Source organism: Lissotriton helveticus, chromosome 5_1, assembly GCF_964261635.1.
Source record: "Lissotriton helveticus chromosome 5_1, aLisHel1.1, whole genome shotgun sequence".
Taxonomy (NCBI): Eukaryota; Metazoa; Chordata; class Amphibia; order Caudata; family Salamandridae; genus Lissotriton; species Lissotriton helveticus.
In genome coordinates, this window is record NC_136065.1 from 984,468,175 (window position 1) to 984,489,900 (window position 21,726).

A 21,726-nucleotide genomic window follows, 5' to 3' on the forward strand; every position below is an offset into this window, starting at 1 on the left:
CAGACTCAGATGTATATTAAAAATCTTCTACCATGTGCAAATGCACAGAGCCATCGGGCTCAAAAGTTACTAACTGACAGCATCAAAATCGTTTAATAACAAAGGTGGAAAAAAGGTACAACTATCTATAGCATACATGCAGCTATGCAGAGCATAATGTGATATCTATTACTATTACTGTGTGTGGGGAGAGGCCATAACTCATGAGAGGCGAAGCCTTGAGTGGGTCACATCAATCCTCTTCCTCCTCCCACAACCAAAAATATAATATTACACTTTGCACAGCTCTCTATATGGTTTATGTCTTGAAAGTTTTTAGCGTGTACTGTTTTTGAAAACGATATTTAACAAGAACCAGGATGGAAGGGGTTAAATGTGTGCATTAAGTTAAACCCTAGCTCAAGGCCAGTGCACCCACACAGACTTGCAGGGAGGCCCTTGATGGACATCCTGCAGGTTCGCAGATCATATATAGGGCCTGCAGGCCCTGTTGAGGCAGAACAAGGGTCCGGAGTCGGAGGATTTGTAAAATTTAATAGGGTCTCCTACTTGGCTGCCTGAAGGCTGTGTGCAGCGGGAGTTGGCCACTTGCGGCAGGTTGGGCGCAGTGCCCGATCAGAGGCATGAGCAGTGACGGTTGGTCGCATGTCCAGGATGTGCACCAGGCCTTGAGCCCCACAGTTCAATGTGGTATATGATAAAACAAAAATCAAAAAATGTACTGAAAAAAGAAGGTTGAAGTGAGGTTATGGTTAGCTTTGGTTAAAACAACTTAACATATATTAAAACTCAATCACTGATATTTACCAGCTGTATTTAGCCCTGCAAACCATAACTCACATCAAATGCAATTCTTTTGAACTCACAATATTTAAATAAATAGCAACAACACATACTGAAGCTAATAAATAATACTATTATCATCTCTCATTGATAGTTTTAACGATGATGTCACACATAATTTGATTGTGACCTCATTTATGACATTTAGAAATGCATCGGTTACATCAAGACTAAGGTCATGATCCTTACATTAGTTGAGTTATTGTTCCCATGGCTGCTCTGTGAGTTTTGAATTGCCGAGCTAACCATATGTAATGTAAGATAAAAGGATGTGTGGATCACAAACTAATGACCCTTGAAGGGTCTATAGGCGCTGAAACCATTAGTGGCAAAAGCTACTGGTGACGGACCGACGGACATGACTGTAATATGGTTTAATACTGGTGCCATCAGGTTCTGGTACATTACAAACAACAATGTCAAAGCCGGACTAGTTTGTAAATGAAACCTAAATCCTGAGACGGAAATATAGGACCGTTTTACACCTGCTACCCGTCATGTATTTTTTATATTACATGTTTATTTTGGGGACCATTCGGAGTCCATTGCTCAAGTGCACTATTTGTAATTTTCAGAGCAACCCTTTCATAAAAAAATTGGCCTGTTCAAAACAGGTTGTCAACTGGAACCGAGCATATTTTGTGTTGAAAAAATTACCTTTTTTTGCACAGTACGTGTGCTCAATTGTAGGCTCAAATAGTATACCATTAAGCAAGAGGGTTCACATGGGGTTTACTCAGAAGGCAAATAACCTTGTACATCATACCGTTAAGGCCTTCAGCTACATATTTTCTCAAAGGTGAAACTATACTACAAAATAAATGCAAAACAACATTTGCAGTCTGAGAAAGTAAAGAATGAACCAGGGCGGCCCTGTTTAATATGTAAAAATGTGCTACAGAGTGCTCGTCAATTGTGGATGCAAATGGAAACAAAAAGTATCAAAGAAACGAATGTAACAAGAATGACCTGCGTTCAACTTCCTTGCACAAGATCGCTTTCGAAATCTTTGTAATATGGATTTGTAGCCACTTGCTGCAATTTTCGTGAAACAGAATTTATTGAGATATTAGATGCTGGTATTTATTTGTGTGGCATCCAAGCTGTGCTGCCTTCTCGACAACCGAAGTGTCAAGTTCATATACAGCCTGGAGTAAAACACAGGTTCTGAAATTTCTCATTCATCTGGGAGTTCATTAGTAAACAGCTAAAGGCTGATTGCTCATGGTTACTCTCCTGCCAATATATTAGTTCGTTTCTACAACAGCATGCCGAAAAGGCGGCTTTATTTTTGCTGTAGGCAACTACATGCAGACTAGAAAGACTGATCGATTGCATTTCATTTTTAAGAGTTCAAGTAGCAGAGCACAGGGGCTGTTTTTCAGCATAAAACAGTACCATTCCTTTTTATAACATATTTTGCATAGTGCAGTGAGCAAGCATAATGCTTACTAATAGAAAAACAATTGAAGAAATCTAGTCATGTAGGTGATGTGCATAGGTTAATATCCCGGGTGCCTGTTTTATCTAGTGGGTACCCCTGCACTGACTTCATAATACAGAGATGCTCTGAGTTACAACCTGCTCACCAGGTAATGGACCATTCGAAAGGAACTGCTTCCTCCTTTGTTGATCTAACATTAACCTTCAAAAGAGTATGTCAGAGCAATAGCTAAACCCCACGCAGAAAAAGGTAGTTTACAATCCAATGTTAACAGCTTAAGAAAAATGAAAGGTCTGTTTGTGCTGTGGCTGATCACTCTACAATGGGTCTCACCTCAGAATAAGAATCCACGCCTACCAGAGGGTGGAAGGAAAAGAATAATATCAGTGAAGTCAACATATTGTGGACCAAAATGTCCGATTAAAAGCAACACTTGAAACGAGAAACTGCAGAAAAAAAATGAAAAATGATTTTTTAAATAGGTAATTTGGGCACTTGGAATATTTATTGACAAGAAACAGATAAGTAATGTTCACTCTCGCTAATAAACATTTGCTGAGAGCACAAATTATACAAGGGGTCTCCTGGCACTAGGACAAAAACAGAAACTGAGGGCCAAAGCCAATACAAGAACACAAGGCACTGCTAATGAACCACATTTTAAGGGATTTATGAAAATCAAGAAGATTGAGGGTAGGTCTCACAGACATCACCAAGTAACTCACTAGAAGACTACAAACTACTCTAAACTTGGCAGCCAAAATTATCCTCACCCGTCCCCATGGAAAGTATATCACACCACACCTCAAGGAGCTTCACTGACTCCCTATACACAAATGCACTCAGTATAAACTCCTCACACACACATTCAATGGACTACACAACGTAGGCCCTGTAGTGTAGTTCCTTTATTCCCAATAGGTTCTGCACATTGGAATAATATATCCTATAGATTAGACGTAGGACTGAGGTCAACTAGGTCTTTATCGAATATACTAAACTTAATTGTGTGTGTGCCAGCTAACTGAGAGGTCACTAGAAACTTTCTCGAATTCACAAGAAGGGATTCGTTTCTGACAACCGCATAAACCCGACAACTTTGTTTCCCAAGAATAAGAATATATCTCTAGAGTCGCGGAAACAATAGATAAGTATTTCACTCAGTCAATTGTGCATGCTTTGTTTCTACAGAGTTGCAGAGAAATAGAGAGACGGGCGTTTTCAATAAAAGGTTTATTTAACAGTTTTCTTTCTCATGCAAGAGAAGTGAACTGCTACAATCGTTATGCAGACTGCAAAGTATAATGCGTACAGCGAGAGCAATATTATAAAATAATACTGTAAGAGCATTGTATGGTTTCTAAGCCATATAAAAATACATACATAAATAACAGACTAAAAATACTCAACTGGTGCTTCTAAAATACGCCTACCCCAATGTACCCAACCTAAGTCTAGTACGCGGGAAGAAGTAAGTATTGTATAGCATAGGTTTTTAGTTTTCTTTGCCAATAATCTACCAAAGGTTTCTCAAGGTTCTAATCAGCCCCATACCTTAGTTAGAATGAAGGAGTTCTGGTATCTCTGTCTCGGGACTTGATTTCCCAACACCCCGCAAGGGGAGCTTGGAAACACTGGAGCTGGATTCTCGGCGGGAGAAGGGACAGCTTCCTGATCAGTGTTTCAGCTGGAGAGTCGGCTTCCTTCGGCTTCCTTCGGCACTTGCTGTAGCGAGCTGCGGCGGGCAAGTAGATAGTCGAACTGTTCCAAACCACCGTAGTTTGCTATAGCAAGTAAAGGAATATTTATACCTTGAAGGTGTTTAGGAATGCCATAGTTTGACGTAAAGTCGGGCATAAGAACGTCATAATGAACCCCTTGGGAATAGTTGTTCATTGTAAAACTAACTGAGTTCTTGGAGAAATAAATATTCAAGCAAGGGGAAGTTCCCCGACTGCTTAAGCCGTTTTTTCAAGAAATCTTTGTGATGTTTGGTACGGTGGAAGTAGCCCTGACTGTATTTGGTTTGCATGGGCTATGCCTAAATAAGGGTTTGATTTCTATGCCTATATTAGGGCAATGTGAATTGTACCTATATAAGGGCATGAATCAGAAAAATTCACTCAGAGCCTAAAACGCCACACAACAGCCTCACCTACCTGAACAGTCGCCAATAACGCAATTAATTTTTTCGCGGTATCATGGACCCAGATAAAAAAAAAGGCAGACCCGCCTTACAAAAATAGGCTCCTTAAAGGGGTGGGGGGTGGTAGGAGTAGGGGCCAGCAATATGTTTTTGCACTGCGGAACGGAGGCGGGAGACCCAGCCATATGTTTTTGTACTGGGGGTGGGAGGCCCCTAATCCCCCCCCCCCCCCCCAAGCCTCTGTGTAAGGCTCCGGGGATGCCATCCCCATGGCTGATTAATTTTATTAGGAAGGGGGCATGTGGACACCCTCCCTGAGCCCGTGTACGGTCTGATCCCCAGGGGTTAATTCATTAATATTGGGAAGCTCACCTTTCTGAGCCTCGGATAGGGCCTGAGGCCCCATTTCTTTTCAGGGGGTTTGGGGGTGGGGAGGAGGAGAGTTGTGATCGCTGTCCCAGAGCTGAAACCCTGCCCCATAGACTCCATTCCCCTAGGCCAGAAAGAACAAACCAGCCAACACGTGTTTCGTCACAACGTGGTTTAATTGTGACTCTTCAGGGCTGGGAAGGACACAAAATAACAAAATAAAACAAAAGAAACAACTAAATGGCGCATAGCAAAAGGAACAAAAAATTATTAAGTACATATTAAGCAAGGGTGACGACAAGAAAACACCTCTGATCACGGGAAACCCCATGCTGTGAAAAGTACAAGAGTAAGGTGACTTCACACTACTCAAAAAACCAAAACTGAGGAAGGGTGGTATGGAAAGCAAACAATGCATATTGATGGCAGCGCACAAGTATGTCAATCTAAAAGAAGACAAACGATACATCGCAGTAGATAAGCCTAATACGCACATATATAAAACATTGGAAAAGAAGACATAAGTGACAAACAAATGTGTGTGAAAAGTGACAAGGTACAAAATAATAGACATTACGGCTTTTTTTTAAACACAGGAAACTAATTGAGTGCGGTATGTTAAAAGAATCTATCCAATTCGTAAAACTTAGCACTAAGGAGTGACATTGCAACCAAAGGTGGTTACAATTGGAACAGAATTCTTTTTAAGCGAGATGTAACACGGAAAACACCAAGAGCAGGGAAGAGTTATAGCCCAGAACAGTAAATGTTACTCTAGAGTGTAGAAAGTCTGTTTCTGTAAGTAAAACCAGAATAGAAAACACGATTTTATACGTGATCCAACGTGAATTCACAAAAGTTATAATGCATTTAGAATAAAGTTGTATGTGACTTATGGCGCATAACCAAGCCAATTCAAATAATAGAATGATCAATGGGTCCCTGAATTAATAAAACATTGAATAACGTAGACTCATTAATAAAACAGTCCCACTGTGGCGGTGATAATCATAATAAACTAAAGAACTGCCCAGTAGTATAGCAGAAAACAATGTAAATGGCATGCAAAGTTATTTCCAAGCCAAAATGTAAGAATTGGGTCTACCTGTATGTTTGGCAAAAGGTCATGAAAATCTAAGGGAGAGGGGGCAAAATAGGTCTGATTAGGGATGAAGTCCAGGAGCAAAGGTGGAGTCACATAAAATTCGGGCAGAAGCCCTGAAGAGTCCCAATTGTACCACATTGTGACGAAACACGTGTTGGCTGGTTTGTTCTTTCTGTATTGATATAAAAATTCCCATTTTTGATACTTTTGATGTCGACCTTCAAATTTCAGCAAGAGAAACTATTTAACTTTGTTTTTAACACTAAAACCACTATCCTTATATGTGTACACAGGACTTTGTTCTAAACTTGAAGATATAAAGTGATCTGATGACTTTGAATTTGTTACAATTTGTTACACTTGACGTTAATTCACTCTATATCTTCATCTCATTGGAGAAGGGTCTCCAGGCTCTAGCCTTCACTCTAGCCACTAGAAATGTGACATTATTCGAACATACACAAATGATTCTAGACCTACCTAGATTGACTCATGACAATAATGTATTTATACAGAACGGTCACTGGTTTCCATAGGCTCAAGTGGCAGCCATGGGTTCAAATGTTCTCCCTCATCCGCGAACATCTATATGGGCGTATTTGTAAGAGATCCCCTTTGGTTACACAGTCGAAATGCATTGAACACATCTTCTACTGGGGAACATATATAGACAATCTTTTCATGATTTGGACTGGCAGTTCCAACTTGCTAACCACCTTACTCAATCACCTTAATGACAACACCTACAACCTTAAATTCACTTATCAGGTCAATCAAAGACAAATTGAATTTTTAGATTGCATTTTCTACACAGTGGAATCTAGGATAGCCTCTAGGTTATATAGAAAACCAACTGCCCTCAGCTCAACTTTTTAAAGTAGTGCACATCCTAGTTCACAGATAAATGCCATACCTCTTGGGGAAATGACATGCCTTCTGCACAATTATAGTGACAACAGGATCTTTCTTACCGAACTAAAAATACTAGAGGATCTATTTCAACAGAAGGAATACTCTGAACAGGTACGGTTTAGAGCTAGGAATAAAATCATTAATAAAGCACAGAATTCCCTCTCCCGCAAAAAGTTCTCAAAAAAGAAAGAAAGATAAACACCTTACTTTAATGACTAAATATAGCTCACAGAGCCATAGTATATATATAATTCTTAAGAAACATTGGCATGTATTGGGTTTAGACACTACTTTGAGTAAAGACATCTCCATCAGACCTCAAATCACACACAGCAGGGGTACTACCTTGAGAAACATGCTACGCCCTAGTTTTCCTCCAGCCAATGTGTGTACTGAACTGTCTACTTGGCTACCAGTCAAACCTAAAGGATTTTTAAATGTACTTGATGTAATGTTTGTCAATTTGCTTTGTACAAAAGATGGAGTGTCAAATACAATGCGGATATATATATATATATATATATATATATATATGTAATTAACAGCTCCTCCTCAGCACGCTCTGCGCTCGCAGACACCGCCTCCACGCCAGCATGAAATGAGGAAAACGGACCAGCAAAGTCAGCAACAGATGGTATTTATTCCAGAAACAGAACCAGCAACGCGTTTCGAGCTGCAAAGCCCTTGATCACGCTGCAACATGTTAAAGGTAATAGTGCTTTTTTATATGCTTATAGTGACAGTATCACCGCCCCCTAGTGGTGATCACCGGTGAGCAACAAATAGTGAAAACATACTGCCGCCGCTAGTCTTTCTTTGCTTTTAGGCACACATAGTACATAGAGTCAATGCAATTCCTGGTTAAATCCAATACTCTTCAAAAAATCACATTTAAAAGAAAGGTTATCAGGCAACCACAATTATTTTATGATATACTCATTTTGTGCAAAATAATGCATTGTAGCAGCGAAAGTTTAAAGTGCAAATAAGTGTATAAAAAAGTGCATCAAATTGGAAATATATATAGAAGGTGCTAAGTGCAAGGAGAAGCCGCGTTACCATACAACTAGAGATACCTAATGCTACTTATTGATTAACTATTTCAATTTCATAGATTCACAGATCTAAGCTGTGTTTACTAACAGGTTCTCTAAAAGTTATTAATGGTAAAAATAGATATCAAAATTGTTTAAAAACGAAAATATGTAAAAATAATTCCATATTTCATATATATACACACAAATACAGTTTCTTATCAAAAGCCAACAAACTCAAAGTAAGCCTATTATACAAAAATGACCCCTATACCAAAAAATTAATTCAAATTAATGAGCAAACCTACAAATCGATATACAAATATTTACAAGCATGTACATTTTAACTCTTCCTAGCAAACACAGACTAGACTCTCTAGTGTCAGGATGAATCTAATATGTGAAGTATTGTTAGTCTGGAAGGAAGTGTATGATGAGATACAGCCCTAATGAAATGTGAACATTTTAGAAATCATATGGCACACAGACATTACACTAGAACTTCATAATGTGGCATCACGAATGGAAATACAGTGAATTGTGCCCTCTAATAGGGAACCTAACTAGAGGGCCGGAGTCCACATATAAAACAGGCAACTGTAAGTACACACCCACTAGCTCATTTGAAAAATTGCAACCCTCAACCTAGATGTTTATAAATAATGGTGCATTTCTTCAATGTTATTGAGCCCATTAGGCCAACGACTATCCAGCTCAAGGATAAATCGAGACTCAAGTTTTCTTAGCTATAATTCTTGATCTCCCCCTCTTTTCAAAACTGGTACAGCTCCGATGACAAAATAGCTAAGATGTTTTAAATCCTTGTTGTGTACCCGCTTGAAATGCCGGGCAACCGGATATGCTGGGTCGCTATGTAGTATGGCCCGCAGATATTTATTTTATTTATTTATTTATTTATTTATATGCTTATAAAGCGCCAGAATCGAACCCGATGGGTTATCTCCGCGCTATGGCCGCAAGCACAGGTGACGAGTAACCACTATACAGGTGAACTGAGGATGCAAAATGAGGAGATGTTGAAGCTTATATTTCAGTGAACAAATTGGTTTTTAGTGTTTTCCTAAAAGTAAGGTGGTTGGGGATCTGTCTGAGGCTAAGGGGCAAGTTGTTCCACAGAGTTGGCCCTACTGAAGAGAGGGCACGGCCACCTTGTCTGGTCTTTTTGATAAGAGGAGAATTAAGCAGGAGTTGGTTGCTTGACCGTAGATCACGTTCCGGTCTGTAAGGCTGAAATAGTTGGGCTAAGTAACTGGGGCCGTTTCCAAATAGACATTTGTGGACAGTGCAACAGATCTTGAATTTGACCCGTTGGCGTACTGGGAGCCAGTGAAGTTCTCTCAACAGGGGTCCAGAGGGTGTTCTAGGAGGGGCATTCAGAATCAATCTGGCCGCCGTGTTCTGGACCACCTGTAGTCTATTGATGGTATCTTCATTGGCTAGTATCAGGAGCCCATTGCAGTAGTCAAGGCAACTTATTACAAGGGTCTGTACCAATGTCTTCCTGTAGATGTCAGGTAAGAGGGGGAAGATACGTCTAAGTAAGCCAATGGTATGGAAGCAGGCTCCAGCAATCACGTTCGCGTGATCCTTTAGAGTTAGGGTTTGGTCCAGTTTCACACCTAGGTTTTTTATAGTGGATTTTGGGAAAGGTACTGGTCCCAGGTCTTGGGGCCACCAGTCGGGAGACCAGAGCATGCTAGCTTTACCAAAGAGCATCACTTCTGTCTTCCCGACATTACACTGGAGGTAGTTGGAAGCCATCCAGTTGGAGATGGCCCTCATACCTTCCGCAAAATTTTCCCTAACATTAGCGTTAAGGGCATGGAAAGGGTAGAGGAGTTGGGTGTCGTCGGCATACGACACCCGATGCTGTAGTATCCGGACATGCACCTGGAGCTTAGTGCTGCCAACATATCTAAGCCCACAGGTGCATGCCAAGACATATACAGCGTGATCTGTCCTGCAGGTGTAGTGACCAGTAATAGGTTTAGGAACAGTGCTAAAAGGGGTGGAGTAGTGTGTGGTTGTAGTGCCAAATTTGCAGGCCGGACAGCTTGTACACCTGTAGAAGCCTCTAGTTGGACGTAACCAAGGTTTTTTCACTTTTAACTCAGGAGCTGTTTTATCCAAAGAGTTACCCATGGTTTTGGCACGTCTAAAAGTTACAGTAGGGGTAGCTGGTAGTCTAGTGTTCAGTATTGGGTCACTTAACACTATTGGCCAATTTTTATTTAAAATGGCTCTAATTTTTCTGTCCTCCCTGCTGTATGTAGTGATTAGACGTGGGCATTCCAACTGGGGCTCAATAATATTGGAATCTTCAGTGTTAGGCGTAGATGTTGGAAAGAGACTTTCCCTTGATCTAGACAAGGATTTGTTTAGGGCTGCTTTTAAGATAGTGTCCGAATAGCCCCGAGCTCTTAGTCTCACCATGAGGTCTCCTACACAGTTGTTGTAATCTTCTGGGGAGCTACATATCCTTTTAAGTCTCAGAATTTCGCCATACGGGATTCCTGAAATGGTGTGTCTCGGGTGCATGCTTGTAGCGTGCAAAGTAGCATTGCCCGCTGTCAGTTTTCTATGTAGTGTAGTATGTAGTGTATTATCAACAACATACACTTCAACATCCAGAAACTGAATTCTGGTCTTATCAATATGTGCTGTGAAGTTCAAATTGAATAGATTGTTGTTAATGTCCTTGATGAACTGGAGCGCTTCCTCTTTACTACCTCTCCATGCAATGAAGATATCATCAATATATCTTAATAAGCACATAACATGTCTATCAACACAAGCTTTATGGCGAACATTGAGGACCTGCTCCTCCCACCAGCCAACGTGCAAGCACGCATAGCTAGGAGAGAAGCAGGCCCCCATCGCCACCCCCCTCAGTTGTTTGTATATTTCTTTGCCAAAGGAGAAAAAATTATTATAGAGACACCATTCTAGAAGGCTTAAGATGACTTTGTTGTGCTCATAATACATAATTGGCCTGCTAGAGAGGTAATGTTGTATGGCGGAGAGTCCTTGCAAATGGTCAATACTAGTATACAATGACTCTACGTCTAAAGAGATAAGCCACATATCACTGTCCCACTTGATAGTAGAGATTTTTGTAATAAAGTCACTGGTATCTCGGATGAAGCTGGGGAGTTGTTTCACGAAATCCTGAAGGAAAAAGTCAATATATTCACCCACCTTCTCACCCACGCTGCCGATGGCCGATACAATGGGCCTACCAGGTATAGGTTGAACATCCTTATGCACTTTCGGGATGAGATAAAGAGAGGGCAAGATGGGAAAATTAATGTACATAAATTTGTGTTCTTCAGATGAAATCAAGCTCTCTCTTTTCCATTGGCTTAACATCTTGTGGAGTCTAGTGATAGCATTTTCATATTCTTTTTGTGATGATATAGTGTAACAAAGAGGGTCTTCGAGTTGGCGCTTTGCCTCCCGAATATAATCTAGTTTAGGCCAGATCACCAGGTTACCCCCCTTGTCGGATTTCTTTATCACAATGTCAGGGTTTTCTTCAAGTTTCTTTATCAATTTGTTGTAAGCACGCTTTGTATGTATCTCTTTTTTTCGGTGTTTATTGTTCACTTGTGTGTACAATTGTTTAATGTCGTTGGTAACGCAGTCATTAAAAGTGTCTATTGCATCTTTAGGCATCAAAGGAATGAATTTAGATTTGCTGGCAAAGGGACTCAAACCAGCACCCTTTTGGGCAATGGGTACCCGCATTAGACGACTTTGTGTTGCCTCATCACAATCTGATTCCAAGTCGCTACTCGAGTCCATTAATTTGTTTGCATCCAAAAAGGTGTGGGTGTCTGATGCACATAATTCATCTAGTTCATTAGGCTCAATTTCCTCATTAAGATCGCTGGTTTTGTGAAGATCTTTAGCATTTTTCAAGGCCAAATGTTTTTTTAATTTCAATTTCCTTATAAAACGGAAAAGATCCACTCTAGTCATGGCATAGTTCAGGCTCTGTATAGGCGAATAGTTCAAACCAAGTGAAAGCAATTGCTCCTCAGCTTTATTGAGTGTCACGTTGGATAAATTTATGATTGTATTTTCACCTACCGACGTTTCCCCCAATTGTTTCTCTTTTTCTTTTGCTGTTGTGGTTGTTGTTGCTGCGCCCCTGCGCTGTTTGGATCTGCGCCGGCGTGCTTTCCTGCGTTGGTTCCTCCTTTGCCTGCTTGTGAATTGGGTTGGCATGACCTCAGAGTTTGCAATCTCTCCTCTACCACAAAGTCCATTTCTTGCTGGAGATTGAAAGCTTCCAGTCCCATTGAGTTTAAATCTGAGCTAGTAGAGCCAGATAAGGAATCAATACTAGATAAACTAGTTATAGAAGAGGTCTCATTGTTTTGTTCTGCCCCCTCACTAGTGGAAGCACCTGATACAATGGCGATAGCATTTGTGGCTACATTAACATTGCTGATGTTGCCAGTGTTGCCTCCCATGGCGTTTTTCCTCTTGGTATAGGCTTGCCTTTTCGCTGTATTGTATTTTCTTGAAAATGTAAATATATTTATTATTATCAGACCATTAAAGAAAGTATACAGGAACACATCAGGGCGATTAAAAACAAAATTATAACTATCCCCTGGCAACACATTACAATGTGGTACACTCTCGGTCAGAAAAATCAACATTACGTTTCATGGCATTGCTCACATTTAGTGTGACCCTACCCTAGAGGTGGAGACAGAACATTGGCACTAAGAAAATCTGAAACAAAATGGATACTTGGATTACTAGCTGTAGAGACAGGAATAAAAGTTGATAGGGAACTTCACATTTTTCTAACTGACTAGCTTGTAGCATATCCACCAATACTGTGTTATGTTTTAAGTATTGTATTGTTGTGCTTCATATATGTGTTCAAACAAAAACACCTGTGGGTGTAATACAACGTACCGCATATATAAGCATGTGTACATGCACTATGGGCGCATTATACGGTCATATCATGATTTTTCAGTTTAACAAAACTGTGCTCTGCTTTAAGTATTGTATTTTTGTGCTTAATAGGTTTCTAAACAAGAAAACTTGTAGTTTTACTACAACATACTGCATGTATAAGGATGCATATATGGCAGTATAGGTACATAATACTGTCACATTATGACTTTTAAGTTTAACTATCTTGATCGTCTCTAAGTTTTTGGGCTTTGTTACATGTCACAATCTTTTCTGTATATACTACTTGTGCCCACATGCTTACCTTGCCTGCTCTTCTTCAATATTGGTCTCTATTTTGGGTTATATTTTGGAAGATATGATGCATTTTAATACAATCATGCAAGGAAAATTGTATTTTTAATCTACAATGAGAAACTCTTAATTTTCCCATTTCATGAGTGTATGCTGACTTTTCAACTTCTTAGATGTGATAATTTACAACCTGCCTTCAACAAACAAGTTACTTACCTTCACTAACGCTTTATCTGGTAGAGACTATCTAGCTGACAATTTCTTATTTTTGAATTTCCCAGGTGTCAGGCTGGATCCGGAAACTTCTGCTCAAGCAATATCCTTTGTGTGTGCCGTCGGGTGGCTCCATTCGGCTCGGTGTGGTGTCATCGGCATCGTTCGAGTCGGTTATGATGGCACGGTCACATATACAGGCACAACTTAGGCGCGTGGAGGTCAGTATTTTTTCTTTCTTTCCACGCCAGAAGAGCAGAGCCACAAAGTAAATAACGTAAAGGTGTGCAAACTAGGGCCCTGAAAAAGGGAGTAACCCTAGCCCCAACTAAATCAGTCCGCACACAGGGAGGCATGTAAGGAATCTGCAGCGAGATAGAGTCTCTACCAGATAATGTGTTACCAAAGGTAAGTAACTTGTTCATCTGATAGAGACGTCTAACTGCAGATCCCTTAACTTTTAATTAAATACCCAAGCCATACTCTCCCGGTGGTGGGTTGCGGAACAATTCCTGCTACTAGGAAGTCCTGCAGGACCGAACAAGCAAAATGCCCGACCCTGCGGACCGGACTGTCCGGGCAGTAGTGCTTGGCAAACATGTGCAAGGATGCCCACGTTGCTGCCTGAAAGATGTCCTGGACTGAGACACCTGTAGCGAAGGCCGCAGTTGCAGCCTTTCCCCTGGTGGAATGGTCCCTTAGTCCCTCAGGTGGCTGCTTCGTAGCCAGAGCATAGCAGATCTTAATGCAAAGAACGGACCAGCGAGAAATTGTCTTTTTCTGACCTGCCCGACCCTTTTAAGCTCCCACGCACCCTACAAAGAGTTGGTCGTCCACCCAGAACTCTTTTGTGTGGTCAATGTACAAGGACAATGCTCTTTTTGGGTCCAGACGCTGGAAACGCTCATCTTCCTTAGAGGGATGGGGGGGGGAGCAAAGAAGGTGGGCAGCGTGATAGATTGACCCAGATGGAATGGGTCACCACCTTCGGCAAGAATGAAGCATGGGTGTGAAGCACCACTTTCTCTGGGAAAGACTTAATGTCGGGAGGCGTACAAGATAGCCCCTTCAGCTCACTCACTCTCCGGGCAGATGTTATAGCCACTAGAAAGGTTGTATTGATCGTAAGCCGATGGAAGGGACAACTGCGCAGATGTTCGAAAGGAGCACACATCAGAAAAGTGAGGACCAAATTAAGGCCCCACTGCTGCATAACAAAGGGCTTAAGCAGAAACAAGTGAGCAAGCCCCTTCAGAAACCTATGTACAATTGGAGACCTAAAGAGAGAGGGTTGGTCTGGCAGCCGCAAAAAAGCAGATAGAGCAGAAAGATCACCCTTAAGAGTACCCAAAGCAGAGCCCTGCAGTGCAAGGGTTAGAATAAATAGAAGAACAGTGGAAGGATAGCAGAAAGAGTGCCAATAGACCTTTTTGTACAATATAATACAAACTTCTGCCAACGGCAGGCATATACCATCTTAGTGCAGGGCCGTCTGGCCTGCAAAATAACAGTGCATGCTTCAGGAGGAAGGTCCAAAGACATCAACTGCCGCTACTCAATCTCCATGCATGGAAGAGTTGACAGGTTCGGGTGGAGGACCCTCCCCTGTTGCTGCGACAGAAGATCTTCCTGAAGGGGCAGCCTGATCGGAGGATCAATACTCATTTTCAGAAGCTATGGATACCACACTCTCCTCCTACAGTCCAGAGCCACAAGAATGACTTGGGCCAGGTCATTCCTGATCTTCTTCAGGACCCTGAAGTGTGGGAATTTTCTGGTGTTCAGTTTTCATTAATTACTGTTAAGCCTGGCTGCTTTTTGTGAAAAACTTCCCAGGGTTAAGCACAGGTTAATTTACTGACTTTTTGTGGTTCACACGGCCAGGGATTGTGGCTGTTGTTTGACCAGGTCTCACACCCCATTCAACAAACAACCCAATTTCTCACATAGACCTAATAAATAAAATAAAACATTTCAAACTGAGCCAAGCTATATTCCAAGAAATATAATTTACATGGTTATTATTCACCTTCACATCATCGTCATAGGTAAGATCCGTTCTACACCCTTAATAAGAGAGAAGTAGCATCAAATTAGGAATGACTAATGTGTGATCAGTCACTCTCCTGTAATGTATATAAAGAATGACATGCATTTCACACATAAACGCAGGACACAAGTCAAACTGCAGCTTAGCTCCAACATGGCTCATGGATTAACTAAACACTTAAAAGTTAAAAAGATAGGCAGCCTATTAAACACGCATTTGCAATGCAATCGGTCTCGCCTTTGTGACCTTTTATGTATTTAGCTATGCCGCACATTAGCCTGGGTGCTGAAACATCTACTGTTCTTTAACATGGGGGGGGGGGGTAGTAAGCACCAAACTGTGTGACACGCCAGGTATGGGAACACATGGAGTGAAATATTGCTTTTCAGCGCGAAATGGTATAGTCCAAAGCTCTGTCTTTAATATAAAAGCAGGGCCTTCGGTAGTCATATCACTGAAAATACAAGATTTGATAAAAATATTATTGTATACAGGTGCTCGTTGAAGACAATTTCTATGGACTTGAATCTAGAGCATGCTAAAGTGATTCTGGTATTTTACTGACCTCTGCAGGTCGTTTTATATCAAGAAAGTTCAATAGAGGCAGTTGCCAGAAAAAATAAAAAAATAAAGTCCCTCAGCAGAAAGCAATTCTGGTATTTTACTGAACCTTGCTGGTCGTTTCTATCAAGACAGTTAAAGAGATGCAGTTGAACAGAAAAAAAACAGTCCCTAAGTGGAAGCGGACAAGTCTTAGGGTTGATCTCCAGAGCCTACAAAGTACATACACAGATAAGAATATACTAAAGTATGTACAAGAGATCTCGAATGCTCAACCTAAAAAAAACTCAAAGGTAAAATCACTATTTGAGAGGATGAAGTGATATCAGAATTCACATATTTAAAAAGCTCCTCAAGTTGAAGTGGATTTTTTTTTAAATAACTACTACGCAATCTCCAGACATGATTGGCAGTCCAATACCTTGTCAAAGGTGAGCTCCCAATCAACAGGATGTCCACAAAAGCAATTCCTAACCTGTCAAGAGATGCTTGTATTCGATTTAAGTTTGGTCCTTCAGGTTTCTGGGTCTTCCAACTGACTATATTATGATGAAGGAACATTAAACATAATCATCACATAAGGAGTAGCTTGAGTGACTGAATAAAAGATGGTACTGTTGGAGGGGGCATAACACTTTTTTAATGCCCATTGTCACCATTATCCCCGTCATTATATTATCTGTATCAGTACTAAAGACAAGCCTGTGACAGAATCAACAGACTGATTTGGTTGTGCAGTAATTCCTTGTAATCATCGATTAGGCTACAGTTGACACCTGCATCAGGTAATGTGCCACCAAATTTAATAATGGCTCAAACAAGGTAACTGTCTTTAAAATCAAATCACTTTGAGCGAAGTTCCATTAAATGGTTTCCGTTTGACCTTTATCTTCCACGCCATGCTGCTGTCTTATTCGTGTGTGCAACCAAACCGGTGGCTTGTAGTCATCACAGACTGAATAGTTCCTTCCTAGAGGGGACTAATTTGGCCCCATCACCCATGCTGACGGAACAAGACTCTTTAGCTTTTTGAGTCAGAGAATCACTCTGGATCTCAGGAGGATGAAGAATTTGTGGCTTAGTTGTTGATGAGTTTACTATTTCATCATTTAATGCCCCTACAGCCTTCACCAAGAAACTTCTAACTGATGTTATAAAATGTTTGGGCTTTTTACTATCTACCTTAACATTAGGGATGATTAGGCCGCCTTCCTCTTCCTACATCAAAAGCAACAAACAAATCAGTAAAATATAGAGAGGAAAACACCCAAGGATTACTTATCTTTTTCAAATAAGGTCTTGTTTAAAACCTCAGCGTGGACAAGCTCACACAACAATGCCTTGCCTTAGATGTAGCTCATGCGCATTTCATACAGCGGGATGATAAGGCCGCTTACATGATAGGGGTGCTGGCTGACAGTAGGGCTAAACATAATCTGGAGAAGTTTGGCATCTGGCCATCAAAACAAAGGCTCTCAGCACCTTCAGGCGTCTTCGCAGTTTCTCTGCACTGTACAATGAAGAGGTTGTTTATATGGCAGGTGGCGTTGGCAATGGGAAGGACTTAACACAAAGTGGGGCACTCTGGACAAGCCAGAATACTATTGTCTTTTTAAATCCATACAGGATTGGTACTGCATCCCTCAGAAACTGGCAGCAGCAGGCCTCCTTCACCACTCAATGCCGGAGATGTACCCAACACAAATAACGAGGACTCATGTCCTCTGTGACTGCAGGGCCATCTCCAGAAATATGCTCAGCCTTGTTTTGAAACTGTGCCTTGATAAGCATGACATCCTGGACCTTATGTGCCACAAGCGCAGACTACCGAAGCTGGATGTAGCCCCAGCCAAAATTTGAATGCTGCAACATTGGAGATAGCCAACGTGCCTTCACATGACGACTGACTGATCCAAATTTATAAAGTGGGGTCCTATGAAAGGATCATATACAGACTCCAGCATAAGATCTGGTCACCCTTACTCTGCCTTGAGGGGTCACCCCCTAACCGTCCTATACTCTGATCGGCAATATTCCACCATCTGAAGGTACAGAGAGGTTTGAGATGACAAGAGAGCCCCTCCCTTCCCACTACCCCTACTGAATCCTTATACCCCTCCATTCCTTCCTCCTACACGCGCACATAGCCTCTTCTCTATACATCCACAGATTGGGACCCATTGCATGCTCCACGCAGAGGTTCTGTTCTGTCCCGTACCATAGCATTGCTAGGATGCACTAGGCTAGTCTGCAGCTTTGTATCTGCCCGCACCTCATCGGAATGAGGGGTTTATTCTCCTCACAGTCCATCCTAAAGCCTTAGCTCACCCCTTCATTATTCTTTTTATATTGTTTTTTTTTTACAATACAGATCTAGAAGTTCGAACCGTTAATTTAACGGATGATAATTCAGCATTTTATACCGCTATTGTTGAAACAGGCACATTTATTGTACCACTCTATGGCTGTGCTGCTGGTTTTCTCAATAAAAAATGTGTTAAAAGAAAGATTGGAAATGGGGGGAAACCTCAAAAAAGCTAAGTGGGGCTCCAGGTGCTTGGAGACTCCCGGCAGCAAAAAGTGTCACAGAGCAGAAACAGTACAAGGTGCGACAAAACGGTTTTTGTAGGTCCCCACGGTTACAGTAATCAAACAAGGCATTTTGAACAAAAAGTACAGTGAAGTGCACCATAGCCATTGTAAAAAGAGGCACACACATAGACTGAGCAATGACAACATAAAATTCCTAAAAATCTAAATTATCATATGTCCTTCTCAAAAATTGTTAGCGGAGCTCTGAAAATATATAGGTGTTAATACGCAATTGGATTCGTGTAACACAATAACAATTACTGTACAATAACATTGTTCAGATAATATCACATTAAAATCACCCAACAGTAAAGTAAATCAATATGAGAATCACCTGTGTATAATCGTAACAGTTTGATACAGAACCACGAAGAAAGCAAGTCACAGAATGCAGCTTAGGTCCAACAGATAAACTAGAGCATTAACACATTTCTAGTGAGCATAGATGCTAAACCGACAGACCGTGATTAAAAAAAATCTAAAGATAAAACCACATTGTGAAATCATGAAATACTTAGAATAGATATATTTAAAAAGCTCCTCAAATTCAACCGGCCCCTAGCCAGGGGGTAAATGTTTTGGGGAGGAAAGGCCCAAGGTAAAACCAAAAGGAGGTTTTTGAGGTTGGACAGGGGTCTAGTTCCCACACAATATCTGTAATAAATGGCACAATATGGTGAGATTTAAGAAAAAAAATGCAGCATATTTTGCAGTATTTTTTTTAAATGTTCGTATTATTCTACCTTTACAGATAGTTGTCATACATATTGGGAAATTATAACTTAAAACAAAGTGCGACCGTAAAAATGATAAACTTCTAGAAGAAATTTGCAAATATGCATGGGGTTGTGTGTCAATGCAACTGTGGCAAAACGTGTGACAATTGGTACATTTCTGGCCACTTTTTACTTCCAACCATTGAAAATAATTGAATGTGTTTTAAAGGCAATTCTTAAACACATTGGCATGGCGTAATGAGTACACAGATGTGGTGCACAGGAGGACATGGTGTCAGTCAGAGCAGTGTTGTCTGTACTTGGTTTCGGCGAGATAGACCTCAATCGAACAGTCATTAGGACAGATAGACAGGTAGGTATAGAGTGTTGCAGGACCATGGGAACAGCTCAGGGAGAGTGTGTGGAGATGGGCCCATTTCCCCTAGTCAAAGGAACAAGAGCTAGCCAGGCAGCTACCATTCCACATTCTTGGACCCAGTGGTTAATATACGCAGGTGGTTGGAGGTCATGGGCACTCACACTAATTTTTGGGCACCCAGACATATTTTTCATCATAAGACTTTGAGCCAGACCAAAAAAAAAAGACAGAACAGGGAGACAGAAGAAGTAAGAGGAATTAGAAAATGAATGACAAAGGGGTAAAGCAGGGATAAAGAATCGTATGCCAGAAAGAGCAAAAGAGACTGAAAGTGTAAGGTGGTGGAAAAAAAGGCATGTGGTGGAATGAAAACTATGCAGCCTTGGTGTTTAGCAGCCTCCACCTGCAGCAAGCGTATCATAACAGACGCTCCCTCCGCCTCCCCTCCTGAACTGGAACAAAAAGCGTGTGGCCTTCTCGCAGTGCCGGAAACAAAAAAGTTGCATTGTGACAACTCACAATGGCTGAGGCTATAGTTGAGATTATTTCGGGCAGGGCTAACAGGGTCACTGTCTTTTGAAGCGGATAGGCCTCCTTATCTCAAGATTAAATCTTAAAATGTAATGCTGCTCAGCATTTGCCAAAGTAATGCGAATCTACGACATGCATTATTTTCGCGTGCATGTGTTTACCACAAATATGCAGTTAAAATGCATGCCAATACCACGCATCGTATTTTGAGACCCCCACCCCCACATTACCTTATATGCGTGGTATTGGCATGCATTGTAAATGCATATTCGTGGTAAAAATATGCGTGCTGAAAAATGCGTGGTAAAGGCACAATGAGGAAAAAACCTTGTTGTAAAGGCTGTTTCCCAAGTAATGCATGTTAGGTGCTGAGGGTGGTCAAAGAAGGTTTCGTTGGCACCATAGATTTTCTTACGGTTACATCCATAGTCAACCTGTTGGTGGTCTACTGGTCTGTCTTCTTGGCTTTGTGTTCATGCCATTCCTGTCCCTTTGTCCTTTTGTCTCATTGTCTGTGACCTTGAATAGGTCTCAGTGCCTGTGTCAGCGTTCCTGTAGTCCCTTGACCTAGTATCATGGTGCAGTGCCAATCGACCAATATTACTGTCAGCCACAATCTGTCATTGTCCAGTGTCTAGAGATCAATGTTTCCATATCAGTGTCAGAGTCCACACATCCCCTTGCTTATTTCACTGCCGATGTGCCCATACTACAGCATCAATATCCTCAGCTCAATGTTTCTGATTGGCCAAATGTCATTGTTCTGATGCCAGTGTCCACATAAAAATGTAACTGTCCCAGTGTCATTATCTCTCAGAATATGTAGCTGTGTCCTAGTGGAAGTGGTGAAGATTATAGATAAGTTATGGATTTCTCACCTTCGAAGTCCTCACCTTAGAACCACCCCCAGGCGTCAGACTGGATCCGTAGAATTGGTTTTCCTCAGCAGTACCTCTGCGGGTCAATAGGTGGCATCGGTCGACTCCACGTTCGTCGTTGGCATCATGGTCGAGCGCAGAGCTATGGAAGACATTGACCACTACAGCACAAAAACTAGGGCCCTGAAATGGAGTCCCTTACCCTAGAAGTTATTTCGCTGAACGGGAAGGCTGGGTGGAGTGGTGAGGAATCCATAACTAATCTAAGTCTCTTACAGATACATCGTTACCGAAGGTAAGTAACTTGTTCATCTGAAAGAGACAATTAGTTATAGATTCCTCACCTTAGAATAGATACCCCAGCAATACCACCCAAGTGGTGGGGTTGGGAACCAAGTTCACACCAGAAAGTCCTGGCGAACCCAGCGGCCGAAGAAGCCGTCCCTCCGGACTTGGCTGTCCAGGCAGTGGTGTTTGATAAACATGTGCAGTGAAGCCCACGTAGCTGCATGGCACATGTCAAGAAGGGGGACTCCACGTACCAAAGCAGTAGTGGCTGCCGTCGCCCTGGTGGAATGAGCACGCAACCCAACTGGAGGTTCCTTTTTCGCTAAAGGAATAGCAGATTTTAATGGTTCGATTTTGCACGGCCCGACCTTTCTTGGCGCCTACATAACAGACAAAGAGCTGGTCATCTACC

The 21,726-nt window shown here is 41.5% G+C and overlaps 1 protein-coding gene across 2 annotated transcripts in view; it reads right to left on the minus strand.

Annotated features, from left to right (window-relative positions):
• GLRX3 (glutaredoxin 3) overlaps window positions 1-21,726 on the minus strand; it is a 191,025-nt gene that overhangs the window by 44,447 nt on the left and 124,852 nt on the right. The window lies entirely within an intron of this gene.